This window comes from Strix aluco, chromosome 1 (assembly GCF_031877795.1).
Source record: "Strix aluco isolate bStrAlu1 chromosome 1, bStrAlu1.hap1, whole genome shotgun sequence".
Lineage (NCBI taxonomy): Eukaryota > Metazoa > Chordata > Aves > Strigiformes > Strigidae > Strix > Strix aluco.
Genome location: NC_133931.1, coordinates 125870840 through 125886685, shown reverse-complemented (window position 1 = coordinate 125886685; position 15846 = coordinate 125870840).

Here is a 15846-nt window from a genome sequence, read left to right as displayed (position 1 = left end):
AGAGACATTTACTTCATATGAACATTTAAAGAAAACATCATGGGACAAGTGTCCAGATGTACCACTGTTGTCTCCAGTTTTCTGCCTGTGGATAAGGCCAGATTCCTCTTTGAGCTGCTGGGATTGTGTGCTATTACATAGTAGTCGAGGTTATTGACACCATAAGAGGACCATCAGAATTAAAAGCATGAATGGTCATTTTCTTGATGAAAGAAACCTTAAAAATTACATCAGTGATGACCCCAGTGCATCCCTGTCAAAGAGCAGTGTGGTTTATCTTGCAGATGATGGGGAACATAGGTACTGTAAAGGAAGCTATCAGCCACTGTCTTTATACAGGCAAAGACTATGTTTTAGGCAGGCTAACAGAACAAAGATTGGCTATGTTGATGTATACACTCAAATTTACCACCCTCAAGCAGCCAGGTGTTACCTAGTACTGCTGGCATTTCCTTTGTTCTAACGTGTTGTCCTGGATTTGCTGTCACACTTCTGCAAACCCCCACAGCAGGCACGTCTGCTCTCATGTGCAGCACTGCTTCAGAGGCTCACAGCACTCACTGAGGCTGTGAATGTCTGGGTGCCTGTCAGTTCAGGTATTCCATATCTGGTAAACAGCAGCTGAATACATGCTGACAAATAAGAAAAAACAACTTGAGTCTACAAAGGAAGTTAGTATATTTAGCTAGTCTTCTTTCACATTGGCTTGCTCCAGAGCAGCTCTTTCCTGAACCATGTTAATAGTGAAAGAAATATACTGGATATATTACCCTAGCAGCCCTAGCCAACAGAATCAGCCAGGATGGACAAGGTAGGATGTGTCTATACATATGTCCAGTATTTCCTAGTTTAGTCAGTTCCTGCTTAGGTACAAACTCAGAGGTCTTGGAGAGTGTAAGACTAGTTGTACCTAAAGCAGCATTAATGTGTTCTTGAGGCAATGAGTAACAGCTCTAAACTCCATTGGGCAGTGAATCCCTTTTTTGGGGACCATTTCTCAACCCTTTGTCAGCATGATGTGCTGTGTCACTGTCTTATATACAAACACTTTCACTACATTATTCCTGTATTATTATTGGTGTGTTAACAACAGCTGGAAGCAGTCACTACAATAAAGAAAGACAATACACTCATGTTTCCCATGAGTCACCACATAGACTCTTTAATTTCTTTTGCTTTTAGACTAATGGTGTTTCCAAGTGACTTGCATGTGGAAAATGTGCTATGTTGCTAAAAAAACCCAGAAGAAAACAAAAGCAGACTGTATCCAGTGTTTGTATGGAGCTAGCTGAAACTTGAAAGACAGTAACTTAAAAGGAAAATTATTTCTTTGTAAACATCTTGAAAGTAAGCAATTTAACTTAACAGTTCCAGTGTGGGGACATGATATTTTCTTAAGTGCATCAAGGACTGCATTTAGTGAGTTAGATACATATTAACAAGGAGCATTTGGAAAAACAGAAACTTCAGGAAGACGTGGAGGATTAAGTGGTTCAGAGAGAGAGAGGGAGAGAAGTCATTTAAACAAACATCCATTCCTTAGGAAAACTGGAGGGAGTCAAGTAAACTTGTCAATCACCAACTCTAAATGTTATCCTGTAGAACTGAATCTGTTCACACTCATTCTAAGGTCATATTTCAATTTGTTAAAATTCATGAAGTTCTGTAGAAAATATCTGGATTATAAGTAATTATTTTTACAAAAGCATTCTGATAATTTTCCTAAGGTATACTCAACAAGAAGCAATACCAACTCTGACTTTCCTGAGCTGAGTGCTACATTAAATTAATAATGGCTTGCAGAGTATGTTCTCCAAGACACCAAGAAAATTGTTAGAAACAAGATTTGCTTCAGGAACACAGGATGCATTGTTCATCTGCATCTGTGGTAAATCCAAGCAACATTTATTTGTTGTTTGAGTAAATTTCTTTAAAATGCTTAACTAGTCACCAGGTGAATGCATATTTAGAGCTTACTCTCATGTCGGCAGCAAGAGGCATCTCCTTTTAACTTCTGATTGCAATGAACATGCTGTGGGACAGGACTCTGAAATAAAGGTGTGTTTTTTCCTGCCCTCGGCTTCATAAACTTTAGTGTACATCTTGCTATATTTATCTACTACTCCCCCTTCAGCACACATTTTCCTTGTGTTGATTTTTAGAGGTAAGCACCTTACAGAACATGTGGGAGAAGGGCAAAAACTGTTGCAGATTACTGACTTTATACATCAATACCAAAGTTAACCTACAAAACAGTGTAATGATTCCAGGAGCAGTGTTATATAAAGGTAGCTAACTAAATCAAATGTCTGCTACTGGCACTTGCTCAGAAATGCATGAGGAAAAGAAAGGGTTCTGCTAGTTCTGCTAAAAAAACCCCACTTAAGTACATTCAGTTTCAGCTATGCAAGAGTGTGGTGTACCACCCACATCTTGGCTATTGTTTGAAGTGGAAAGGACACGAGGTTTGAATAGGTACAAAGGCAAGTAAAATTATTTAGGGATAGAGCAACTGTCTCATGAGAGAGAAACTAGAAGGAAAATACTTAGGTGTATTAAAGAGTATTACTTAAGAGTATTAAATACTTAAGAGGACTGGAGAAAGCTGGTGAGAGATACTGGTGATGGTTACAAAATCATGAAGATTGCGGATAAAATGGATACAGAACTGTTATTGATCAGATTTTACAGTACACTACTTGAAACTATTAGGAGATTGATTTAAAAGGGATGAAAGGAAATACTATTTTACACAGTGGGTGGTGAATTTCTGATTTTTTTTTAGCACAGGATCTTATGAAGGCAGACAGTGCAAAGAAGGATTAGGTAAATATTTGGAAAACAGATTTATAGGCATATACTAAAGGTAACAGTCATGGGTGTACCCTCTAACAGTGAATTCTAATGACTACTGGGGATGTGAGGGGAACAGACCACAGTGTCAGGCTTACATGCACTGTCTAAATAGCATTTTCAGTTATTTAGCTAGGTAAAGCATCGCTTAGAGCCAGTGGAGCATTTCTTAGCCCTTATGTTCCTCTGCTCTAGGTATCTTTTGGGTTATTCCTTTCATTTCATTTCCCACCCTTCTCTTCATAAGGTTTGCCTTGAAGTTTGATGCTTTTTCCAGTCAAAAAGTAATTAAAAATACTGAGCTTTATTAAACAGAATAAAATTAGCAAAAGCTGTGGATTTCTGCAGGGTCTTCAACAAAACCATGAATCCTTCAGAAAATGCATGGGAAGAAAAAACTCTGCCTTGTATTTGTGAATTATGGCTAGATTACTGATGAGCCTAAGCTGAGGTTTGTGCTGGAAAATCAAAAATGTTTCATTTTTTGGGTATTAAGATTCCGTGATATGCATCTCATAGTTGTCTATGCCTTTCATTAGCTAAATGCATGTGTAGTTTGATGTATACCCATTTGAGAGTGTACTTACAAAGGTATATTACCTCATGGTAACGTAATTGGGCTACCCTCCAGTACAAGTTACATCTTCCTAGATAAGAGGTTTGTTATTGTTGGGAGTACAGCATGTAAAATAGCACTTTCTCCTGAGATGGACAGATGGACAGCTGGATTGATGGATACATTAAAAAGAAAGAGAAAGAGAGATATTGGAGACAAACTGTACTGAGAGAAGGATACAAATTCATAGACTGTTTATGTTGGATTTTCTGCTGTTCTTACTGCCTCCTCGTTTATAATGTTCATTGAGAGATGACATTTAACAAGACATTAATGCCATGGATACTGCAGCATGTTTAACTGAGTCAAAATATCTCTTGAAGTAAGTCATTCTACTTTACAAAACAAATTTGAGAATACATTTCTTTGATATATCATACATCATCTTTGATAATAATTTATTTACTTTGATAATTTTAAGTCATACTGAAAAATTCACATTCCTCTGTTGCCAAATAAACTTCATTGAAAGTTAAAGGAATAAACAAAAGCAATCTGGCATATGCACTTGAATATCTATCTCTAAAACTAGTCATTCACCAGCTTAGTAAGAAATACAAACACTTGGAAACTGTTCCATACAGCAGAGGGCAGCAGTGGTAAAATGGCATATCAAGCAGATGATTACAGTATGTCTATTTTTATCATCTATAAAACTATTAAATAAACCCAGGGTTAAATATTTTATTTCAGTTTCCTTGATGATGTTCATGTCAACATTTAATTAATAAGAGAAAATTAATATGTAGTTTCCAAATTCAGGGCTAAAATTACTGTGGTTTTCACTTCATAGAAAGGTCACTGAACCTCCTACCCAATTAACTTTGTTTTTTTCTTTGAACAAATGACATAAAATCTGGTTCTGAATTAGCAAATGGACATATTTTTTCCTGAGATCGTAAAATGCTAGTTCCACAGATGCATTTTATTAGGGATTGCTTCATTACATTCTAGTGGTCAATATCCTGTTATACTGCCTCTCAATCAGTGAATTCTTTTTCATGAGTATAAAAATTATTGGAAAGCCTTTATAAATTAAACAAGTAGCAGATGTAATGAAGACTGATTGTGTCCAATGGCTTTGCGTCTTTTCTTTGGCTATTTCTTTTTGAATAAGATGGTTTCTGGCATTCATGATGTTTCTCTTATAGTTTCTTTCATGTCTATAGCTGAGTCATGTCTGCAGCTTTCCTGCATGTAGATACTACTAGAATGCTCATTCTAGCCCTTGTTTTGCACAGAACTTGTAGGAATTAAATATATTTGAGATTTTTGCTCCTCTGTCAAATATATTTGAAAGTGTCAAAATTGTTAAAGGCTTACTGGGGTGGCAGGAGTGGGGGAATTTTTACAGAGACAGGGAGGGATTTAACTGGCAAAATCTAGTTGATAGTACAGATGTCTACAACAAACACAATCTCTCCAGGCTCTCTTAACTCTCAAGGAAGTTACCATAAATATAACCAGAGAGACTAGAGTTCAATTCCTCTCATCCAAAAGTATATTTTAGAACAGGCCAGATAAACTGCCTCTTAAAATGCCTTTCTCTCCAATGACTATACAGACAGCCTAGGGGGACTTGTCAAGATACAGACTTCCACATACCAAATTTAGATAAATTCAATCCTAACTACACACAGAGATCTTGACTGTTTAAGCCTTGCTTCCTCAGGAGATCACACTGAAAAAAAGCAAAACAAACTCTCTTTAAATGAGGGAAAAAGTGAAAATAAAATAAAGAGAAAAGGTAAATAATTGAGACTATACTCAATTAGGTATAATAAAGGTAGGAAGGATTTTTTTAAAAAAAACATAGGTGAAAGAGAATTAGTGGGCTTCATATTAAAAAGCTTCTGTGGAACGATATATTAGCTTTTACGGAAAACATTCAGATCAAAGACCAAAGAATTGTAGTCAGGTTAAGGGTGTCAGCTTTACTGTAAAGTCTGTAGTTTTTTAAAGAGTGGATTAATCAACATACATCTACACATCTGCATTCTGAAAGATTTCATTCAGATTTATAGATGTGTTAAAGAAGAGATAATATAAAGGAACATGCCAAAAGAGAGCAGGGTGCATTTTTTCCTCTCTCATGCGCATATACTACCCTCTTTCAGAATGACAGTAAAGGTAGTCTTTGACAGTTGTATCTCAGATTTTGTTCTTCAGTAAGAGAGGAAACTGGAGTTAATACATACCCGGTAGGAAAGTGTGCTGACAGTCAATATGCCTGTGTTGTTTATTGCCTTTCATTGACAAAATTTGCTTGTAGAAGAGTTCTGTGTTACTGAAAAGGAGGCATAGAAACAATGCAATGAGAGTCATCACTCAGAACATGGGGAGGAAATCCATTACGTTGAATGTATCCATTCTCCAGACTCTTGTCTAAAGGTACATACAGACTCACACATCCCTTTTGTTCACTTTGCTACTGGTTTATGAAGGACCTTAGTTTTCTTCCTTTTATATAAATTTGCCTCAGCTTCCTCTTTAGTTCTTTTCAGGATTTCTGAAAAAAGAGAATTTTAAAAATAAGATTCTGGTTAAAAAACCTACAAACCTCCTTGTAGAGAGTTAACTTAAAAAATTACTTCAATGCACTAACGGTTTGCATACTAATCCACTTAGGCTTTCTTTTTCAAGCTCATGACTGCCAGCCATTGACTTTGTTCTACTTGGCTACTTTGAACCTTACACTGGGCTGCAGTTTGTTGTTAACTGTAAGCAAGTGTATCTAATTGTTAATACATACGCACTTCAAGTTCATCCAAGTAAATTGTGAAAACTAAGATTACACTTTACATTTAAGATTTTCCAAACGTGTGTGTGTGTGTGTGTGTTTCAAAAGGGCAGTGAGGAAAAGGGGGATTAGGATAAATGTTCCTGCATATATCAAAATCCATTTCCAAGTGTGTAGAAGGCAGTGTGGGAGCAAGAACTGCAGCAAGAGCAGAGCTGCAGTAGGCTTGGTTAGTATCACACTAAGCAGACAATTTGCTTGTAGCAGACCCTCAGTTCCAGGAAAGTTTCTACCTCTGGTGTTCACAAGCTACTCACATTGAGCACTTCAGCATAAATCCCCAGCACGCAAGAGAATTTGCTCAGCTGCTAACTCTACTTGCTCAGCAGAGAGTTAGCATGGACTGTAATTCAAGACTACGTCAATAGTTACTAGTATTGGAGCTAATAAGAATTTGCCTCATAAATATCATTTCAATCTCTTATTTTTAAAATTTTTTTAGTTGTTGTTGTTACAGATGTTTTTCTTGTCCTCATCTGTACAGATGAGACATGAGGAGCGAAGGAGAAGATAAAAGCCTTTAGTCCTTTCTGTACTGTTGAAGGAATTTGTTTAGCAGAGGGAAAGGCTTGAAAAATCTTTACAGAGGAACCATAGGTACCAGATTGTCGCTATGCTGAAAATTGCTTATGTTTTGCTTTTTAAGGCATAACTTACACTTACTTGGATGGATTTCTAACTCTTGGGTTTTTTGCATCCTTTTACTCCTTTTGTTAGCTTTAAACTGAGCATATTATCTTGAGCATAGTGCATTGAAGTTAGCATTTCAGAATTTTCTAAAGTTATAATTACCATAGATTCACCAAAATCTGTATAGCCTAGTTCTAAATTAAAGGCCACTGTGACTGATAGAGGTGGATTGGTCACTGAACTAAGCTGATGCCTACAGATATCTGTTCGTTTCTTGGTTTCATATAGGTGCATGTATATATGAATAGTTCTAAACAAAATATACTTGACTGATACTATAGAAAAGCTCTGTCCTTAAAGCTGAAAATAATGATGAGCAAAACTGGATGAGTGGAGGTTTTTAAAAATAAAATGAGAATGATTATTGGTAAATAAGAATGTTCTATTACATAGAAAGAGTAGAAATTCTGAATTCATTGAAGAAGGCAAATTTGTCTCAAAAAGTATTTTTAAGGGAGGACACAAAATCATAACAAATATTTTTGTCAAAAACCCTGTATTTTGCTTTATCAATTTTCTGAACATCATTTGTTAACTTGTACCGTGTCTTCCAATTGTACTTCTATATACAGCAATATAAATATTATGTAAAATAAATATGTGTAAAATAACAAGGAAAATAAGGCTGATGGCAATGAGAAGTATGTAAACAGAGTAAACATTTATGAAAAAAAGAATAAATAAAAGCACAAATATTAAAGAAAAAAAGCTATTAGATACTAAGTTTAAGGTCAAAGAAAGATTTAATAGTATATCAAAACCAAAGTAATCAGTATGAAACCAAAGTAGTAAGTAATAACTATCAAAAGGTATATCAAAACCAAAGTAAATTCTAGCCCTGCTGCAAGGTCTAGATAAGACTGTTTAAAAGTGTGTGTATGTATAAGTTCATATAAGTATATTAATATGATAGCTTTGGAAAGAAATAGTGTGTGTAGTGCCTTATTCTGACATAAAGATACTTTCTACTCTGTCATAACCAAATAATTATTTCAGTTAAAAGTTTTTACATCTGCCAGACAGGATAGCATATACTTAGCCAGAAGCATTGGTCACAGAGCATTGTGAACTGTTAATGTTTGTTTTAAAAAAACCACAGCTTGGAGAATGGTGAAATTTCACAGAATGGAAGAAAAACAAGAAATTGTTCCAATATTTTTAAAAGGGTAAGCAGGATGACTGGGTATCTATAGGCCATTTCACCAGATGTTAATCCTAGCCAACAGCAGGGAAAGGTGCTGTAGAATGCAGTCAGTGAAGAGTTAAAAGATAGTAGCATAGTTAATACTAATCAATATGATTATATGGGAAGTAGATCGGTACAAACCAACTGTGATAGGTCCTTCATAAGACTTGTCTGTCAGAGATAACAGTGCAGAAGCCTAGGCTTCCATGAAGCATTCATCTGATTCCTGAATGACTGCAATTTAAAAAAAAATTACTTTGTGGGATCCCATAAAGCAATATTGTTTCAATTAAATGAATCATGAATGACAAGTTGATAAATATATAAGAACTTGAAAGGAAGTTGTCACCTTAAATTAGGAGAATAGGCTTTCAGGAGGGTGTTTTTAATCAAATGCCATTCATCATTTCTCTCAGCACTAAAAAAAAAAAAAAGACTACTAAGGCCAAAATTTATAGAGAAGGTAGAAATCCACCAGAAAAAATGGTGCAAACATGGTACCCCATAAAAGGCATTCATTGAACATTGAGAATTTTAGCAATCTAAGGGAAGACTCCCAAATTTTAAAAAAAATTGGAGTCACATTGACAAGATGAGGGATTGTGCCCTGGAACACTAGCCTGATAACATGTTGGATAATGGGCTGAAAGAGTGCCCAGTGTGGTACTGTGGGTAAGATGGTGAACCCAGTTCAAAGGCTGAGATGTACTAAGCAGGAAATTCTATTTTCTTTATATATGATCTCAGTCTAAACCATCACTGGAATAATGTCTAAAAATTCTAAGTTCCAATAAGACCTGTGGGAAACTTGTGATAATATTCAGAAAAAAACCCTGTAAGAGTCAGTTAACACCTTAGAAATGTGTCCTATTATGAGATTTTAAATTAATCTCCTTACTTCATCCAAGAAAAGGTTGACATATAATGATAATGGTTAGCATGTGTTTATGTTTTTAACACTTTTTCTACTGTATTGGATGTTTAGTCATGCTGAAGTTAAAGTGAAAAAACATAGTACCTGAATCTAAACAAATACACACTGGAAGTAAGACACACACACGTTAAAGGTGAGGATAACAAAGCTCCGAAACAACTTTTCTGATGATGAGATAGATCCTCAAATGAAGCTTTTGATAAGGCCTGAATTTTGTACATAAATATATCTTAGAATGCAAACACACAATGGGTTTATTTCAGGAATTCCTGGGTATAGTTTTTTGTCCTGCTTTAATGCAAAACTGTGTAATGATCCTAAATGATCCCTTCTGTCCTTAAAAACTGTGAACTGTAAGACACAGGTTGAAATCCTTCCATGTAACTGAATAGAAGTGATGTATGCAAAACTAAGAAAGAAGTAACTTCTTATTGGAACTATTGAAGGAAACTTTTAGCTTATATTGTGTTTTCTAAAAGACATATTTTCAGTAAATTTCCAAAGAACAGTTTTCAGTAAGTGGAGAGTAGAAGTTATACAGCATAGAGCATCTTCAAGATAAACTAGTTTGTGGGCACAAATGTTCAAAAATTAGAAGAGGTACTTACTTGAAATATTCAATTGCTATGTTGATGAAAAGACAACTTTAATACAGGCTGTTACTGTTTCCTATATAGGAGGTTATAATTAGAACTAAATAGAAAATTCAAGCAAGCAGTTCTTGGAACAGTGTGTGGGAGATTACAGGTACCGATTAGTTGTAGATTGTCTGGGTGGTAACAGTTCAAAATCAGTAATTAAAGCTTAAAATACCAACCAACATCACAATGAGTGATGTTGTTACAAAGACTTGTGCTTGATCATTTGCAGTTCAGTATTATAAGGCTTTCCATGCTTGATGAAATTCAGGGCCCATTGGTGTGATACCTATCCCACTACCAGCTGCTTTAGAGAAAGTTCTCTTCTGGTACCTGACAGAGATGGGCTTCAGCCCTGAAACCCAGCATTCTGCATTAGTTCCAAAATGTATCTATGTTACCACTATTCATTTGTTTATTCCTACTCATTGTCATCATAGCTAGGAATCCCTACATGTGTCTTCACTAGTAAGTGAAATGAGCTCCTCATTATTATTTGTGTTACAGGAATAGCCTTAATGCAAAAAACCTGTACTGTAGCTTCATTCATTTTCTGGAGATGGCAGAAATTGTTAAGGCAATGAGGTGAGGTTTTTGAGATGATTAACAAAGGAAGAGTCCAAGGTCCATGCTTGAAATCTGCTTTCCAACTCAGTCATCCATGATGTTTGCATTAACGGATACCATCTATATAATTTATAGGTATGGTCAATAAGCATTGTAAATAAATTAGATAAAGCAAGTAGAAACCAGAAATGACATTTGAGGATGGGTGGAGCCCTGGTTATGTCAGTGCTGTTAACTTCAAAAGTTGAAGGATATTAACAGCTTTTTAGTTCTTAAGAAACAGCAGTCTAGTGGGAATTAAGAGTAAAACTGTCTTTATAATTAGCCATCTACTCTGTGCCTTTGTTTCGGATTGGAGCAAACTTCAGTTTCAGATTTGGCTGGTTATGTATATATTTTTAGTAACTTCCAGCTGAATTTCCTGGAACAAATACAGATATTTACCTATCTAAAAACAGTCTGACTACAATAAAAGAGATTGAAAAAGTCTGAGAAAGTGTTTCCACTGACAAGTGTTTTGATGCAGTATCATTTATGTTAAATTAAAGCTTTTCTTATAATCTACACCTATATTGGATTTATTTTCAATATGTTCAATATTTTTAACATTCAGTATTTCAATATTTTTAATATTGTAATTTATTCAATGCATCTACACAACTAGAAAGTACCAGTTCTGTATTTTGTTAATTTCTACTTTTACAAAAAGTGTTTATAGCTAAAAATAAGCCATTGTTTCCATTCAAAAGTTGGTAAAGAGGAACTAATTAATAAAATAATAAGAAGGTAAATTTTTGTTTGTTTGTTTTTAAATGACTGATCTTCTGGATAAAGCAGATGTAGTAGATCGGATATGTCAGGACTTCACTATAACAATTGTGTATAACTATTTGGTGTGGTACCAAGTAGGAAATATTAAACTGAAGAAGATGGAAAAAATGAGGGTGGGGGTAAAAATCTAGAAGGTTATAAGTTGCTTTGAAAAGGGATTGATTGACCTGGCATGAGATTGCTAGCAAGATCTTCCAAGATTCATGTCTTTAGACTTTTCTTACACTTTCTTAAATTTTTTTGGCATTAAGTTTGCTGGTGACATTGGGTCAGGAGGCTACAGAAGATGTTCAGGTTTTCATGCAGAAAGAATTAGAGACTTGGAATTTTAGATGTGATGTGAAACATAATAGTACATGCTAAACACATATTACAGGGTGATAATGAGAATTTCTAGGATAGGAAATAATGGAGGATTAAGACTTGCGTGCATCACTCATCCACAGGAGTTGTATGGGATGTAGACTGCAATCGTAAAAGAGGCAAATGTCATCTTTGCACACACATAGCCAAATATTTTGAGGAAAGATGTGAATAATGATTATGGTTATAATCACACATACTCATCAGGTGAATTCAGTAAGTGGAGAAAAACCTTCAGTGTTGACATAAACAAAATAATCATATTGAATTAGACCTAGGTTTTTTTATTGTTCTTTCATATTCTTTGGATTTGTTTCATACTCCTTGTATATATATTTGTGTACAGAGACATGAAGATATAAGAAACTCCTTATACAGATGAGTGCTATTGTTGCTCATCATGAGAAGATCTCCTGTACACTTTATAAACTGCTTTGAACATTAATTTACAGGAAAGGAAACCAATAAAGATATCAATATCTCATCTCAGTATGGTGAGTTATTCTGGTGCTTCTTAGTATAACACACACTGAACACACAATTTTTTTCTTCCACAATTTTTTTATTCCACAACTAAACAACACAAACCACACAACCAGTGGCAAACAGATGCTAAATTCACTGAAATATTATTAAAATACAGCAATTCTGTTCCAGGAACTACTGATACAAAGAATTCTGTGGCCAACACTGAGCAGAATGAACAGTGTGTCCTCTTGATAAAATAGGAATTGTTCCTAAATTAGATGGAACAATGCTACAAGAATATATGGTGTATTAACTCAAACTGTATTTGCAAAGTTAAAATAGTAATTGATTCTGTATGTATTCTCATAGGCTAGGAAAAAATCAAGCATTTACTTTTATAATCTAAGGGTTATATATGTACATTAATTGTGAATACTGATATTCAGCTTATCTATGATTATATAGAGATAAACAACTTTTAAAAGTAAAAAACTTTCATGAAGTGTGAGCATTTCTTATGATAACAAACTGTCTTCTCACTGCTATTTTTACCAAACCTTGGAACGGTGGACATAATACTGGGTTACATGGGGGAGATACTAGTTGGTCAATAGTTTTAATAAAGGTGGAAACTGAGTTCACTGTAATGCGATTAAGTTTATATTTGGTTAAATTTAATTGTTTTCTATCAATACTGGTTCTTTCATTGTCCTTCCATTCTAGGATTTTCTTTTCTTTTCACCTTTATTGCTTCAATATTTGTTACTTGAAGCCCATCTAATCACTCAGCTATTCTGTAAGTTATTGTTAGTATTGGTGCCACCTACAAACTTCCTGAATTTAACACAAAGAGAGGGAAAGAAACTGTCTTCCCTCCCCTCACCCTAGCTTTTATTCATGACCCAGAAACTTATATTTTTCCTTTGTTTTTAGGTAGACTAGAAGGCCTTGAGAAACATCAGTCTTCTCTCAGGCAACAATTACCATGATGTTTGCTTGCAATGACTCTTCCTTATTGTGAGGAGAATTTCTTTAGAACAACTGAACACTGAGTCATAGTTTGGAAAAAAAAAAAAAAGTAATGTGAGTAAACACTTGTTACCTTAATTTCTGTAATAGTAAAAATTATTTATAAATATTTTATGAAGTAAGGCAAATTACATAAAGGGACTTTTGAATGGTTTTCAAGCATAAGATGATGACTATCTAACAGGAAAGGAACATTCCAATATGTTGGAGTCAGAAGTCAATGGCTGAAGAAAAGACATACAATACATACGTCAATTTCCTACAAGGTAACATAACTGTCAAAAGGTTATTTTTCAATTTAAAAACTGTATTTTTTTCTCCATTAAAATATTGATGTTCTATGCTGTAATACTACATAATATTTCATTTGGGATATTTACATTTATAGTTTAATATATGAAATTGGACCATAAATGCTTTTGACTGGATGAGACATTGTTGGTAAAATTAGCTCATGTTTTTTGAGTCCAGTGCCTTTGGAAACCTAAAGGAGCAGAAACAAACAATATACATAGTAGAGTCTGATGATGCTCCAGGACATAACCAAACAATAGCCATTGAAAAGCTTACTAACTGATTTCTGCATCTATTTAGTGTAAAAGGAGGTGAGACAGCTGTTATGGAGGCTCTCAAATAAACAAGCAACCACCAAAAATTAAAAAATTATTATTAACACAATTAACTAGCCCTCCGCAAACTACAGGTTCGAATGTCTGTGAGAGGAGAACAGAACAACTCCCTAGGGTTTAACAACAACCCGAAATGCAGAACAAAGCACCACTCCCTAGGGTTTAACGACAACCCACAATGCTCTGTCACTCACTTAACAAGTGAGGGCTCTCAACCTTGAAGACCTGCTCAGGGCAGCGTCCCAACCCAAGTCACCTTGAGGAGTTTCCTTGGGCAGCGTCCTGACCCAAGGGGAGAGTCCTCAACTGCAGCATGCTGCTCCAGGGGACAAACTCAAAATGGCTGCCCCAGGGGACTCCATTTATACCCAGGAAGAATCTGACCTGTAGTCAATAGCGGCTCCCATTGGCCAAAGGCCCCAACTACTGTGAAGCCCTGAGAGCAAAGGCAGCCAGGAGCTGCTGCACTTCAGCAGCCAAGAAGCCCTATTGTCATTGGGCGGGTGCACCTGTCACAATAGCTGAAGCTGACTTGATGGACTAGTAGCTATACTTTAATGTTTAGATACCCTCAGTAAAGTTAGGTCGCTAAAGTTCCTAAGGATGAACACAAGAACATTTTTTCCCTATATGTTTTTTAACTTAAAAATGAGCAATATCATATACATCCTTCTGTAGCCCCCTCTTTTTCTTTCCCAAGACACTCATATCTCTTACTGTGACTAGGTTCTTGATTATAATTAATCTTAGTATTGAATAGTCTTGATGGTTACTCCTATATCCCAATTTATTGTTTTTGGAAACACAGCCAGATAGTCAGCAATGGAGAGATGGAGAGATTGTGTGAGGGAGAAGTCTGTAGTAAAGTGACAGCAATTAATGAGGTTTTAGATCGCACTTTCCATATAAATGATCACCTTCTTTTTGTTAACCCATATAAGCTTTCATGCCAGGGATATTTTAGGACAATAAATGTCACAGATTAATTCTGTAACATGTGAGAAGGCACTTCTGAAGGTACATTTCTGAAACCATAAGAGGTTTTGTTGGCCTAAAGTGGAAGTAATCCATGAGTTCTTTCTGTTCAGTTTTAATGTAACTATATTTCCAGGTCTTCTTAGGAAACTTTCTGTTGACTAACAGGTGAATTTTGCAATCCTGAACTAATACAAAGCTTGTTCCAGAGACATATATTAATATATATCTCTATGTTAATATATGTAACTCAGATAATTTCAATAGCATTCTTTTATTTTAATTCATTGACAATCTTAATATATGTGATATTGTTAGAATTGACACGTGAGGCCAATGAAGCTGAATAGACTGTGGTAATTTTAAAGCACTGACATTTTTTATTACAACACTCTGTCACTAGTTCATTGACAAAGATGCTTTATATATTGAAATTCTACACAAATTACATGCAAAATGTAGCCCTTTCATATGTCAATATGCTGCCTATGGCTGTAATTATAGCAATGTGCACACATCACATTAATAACATGCAGAAAATCTGCAGTGCCACAAGATTCTCTTGTATTTGCCATAATTGCTGCTATTAGTAAAAGGGCAAAAAAGGCCTTTACTGAGTTCATCAAAACAATTTATACAGTGTTTAAGGAATAAGAGTTATATAGCTGCATTTCTCAGTAAGCTGGGAAATTCAGCAGGGGTCTTGCTAAAATGATGCCTACATCCTCTCCCATTCTGCCGTACAAATAAAATTAAGGCATTTGTCGGGGTGGTAGAGCTCATAGGAATGTCCTTGTCATCTCAGAGTGAGTTCTCTAAAGAGTTTTCCTATTCCTACACAATTTATTCACTGATCCTTTGAAAACCAGTAAATTGCAGAGTGCAGTTATTCATGGCATTTGTGAATGGGCAACTTGCTTTTGTTGTTGTAGCAGGTGCGTAGGCAGGAGAAACAAGATAAGCTGCAGTAAGTCTTACTGGTTCACCTAAAGTTAAAATGAAATAAATAAATAATAATCCCGTAACCAAAGAAAGCTTGCTGCATGTGCTTATCGTGTTTTGTGTCTGGTTATGCCATTTGGAAATTGCCTTCGCTCCTATTCACTAAGAATGGAAGTTAAGATATTACTATGTGAACGTTCTAAGTCATAAAAGATTGCATTTGTTTGTGGAAAAAAATTGATATGCAGTTATCTGAGATCATGAATCCAACCATGAAATAAAAATGAGAGTTTTGAGGTGTTCCCGTTTTTATCACTCTTTTTTT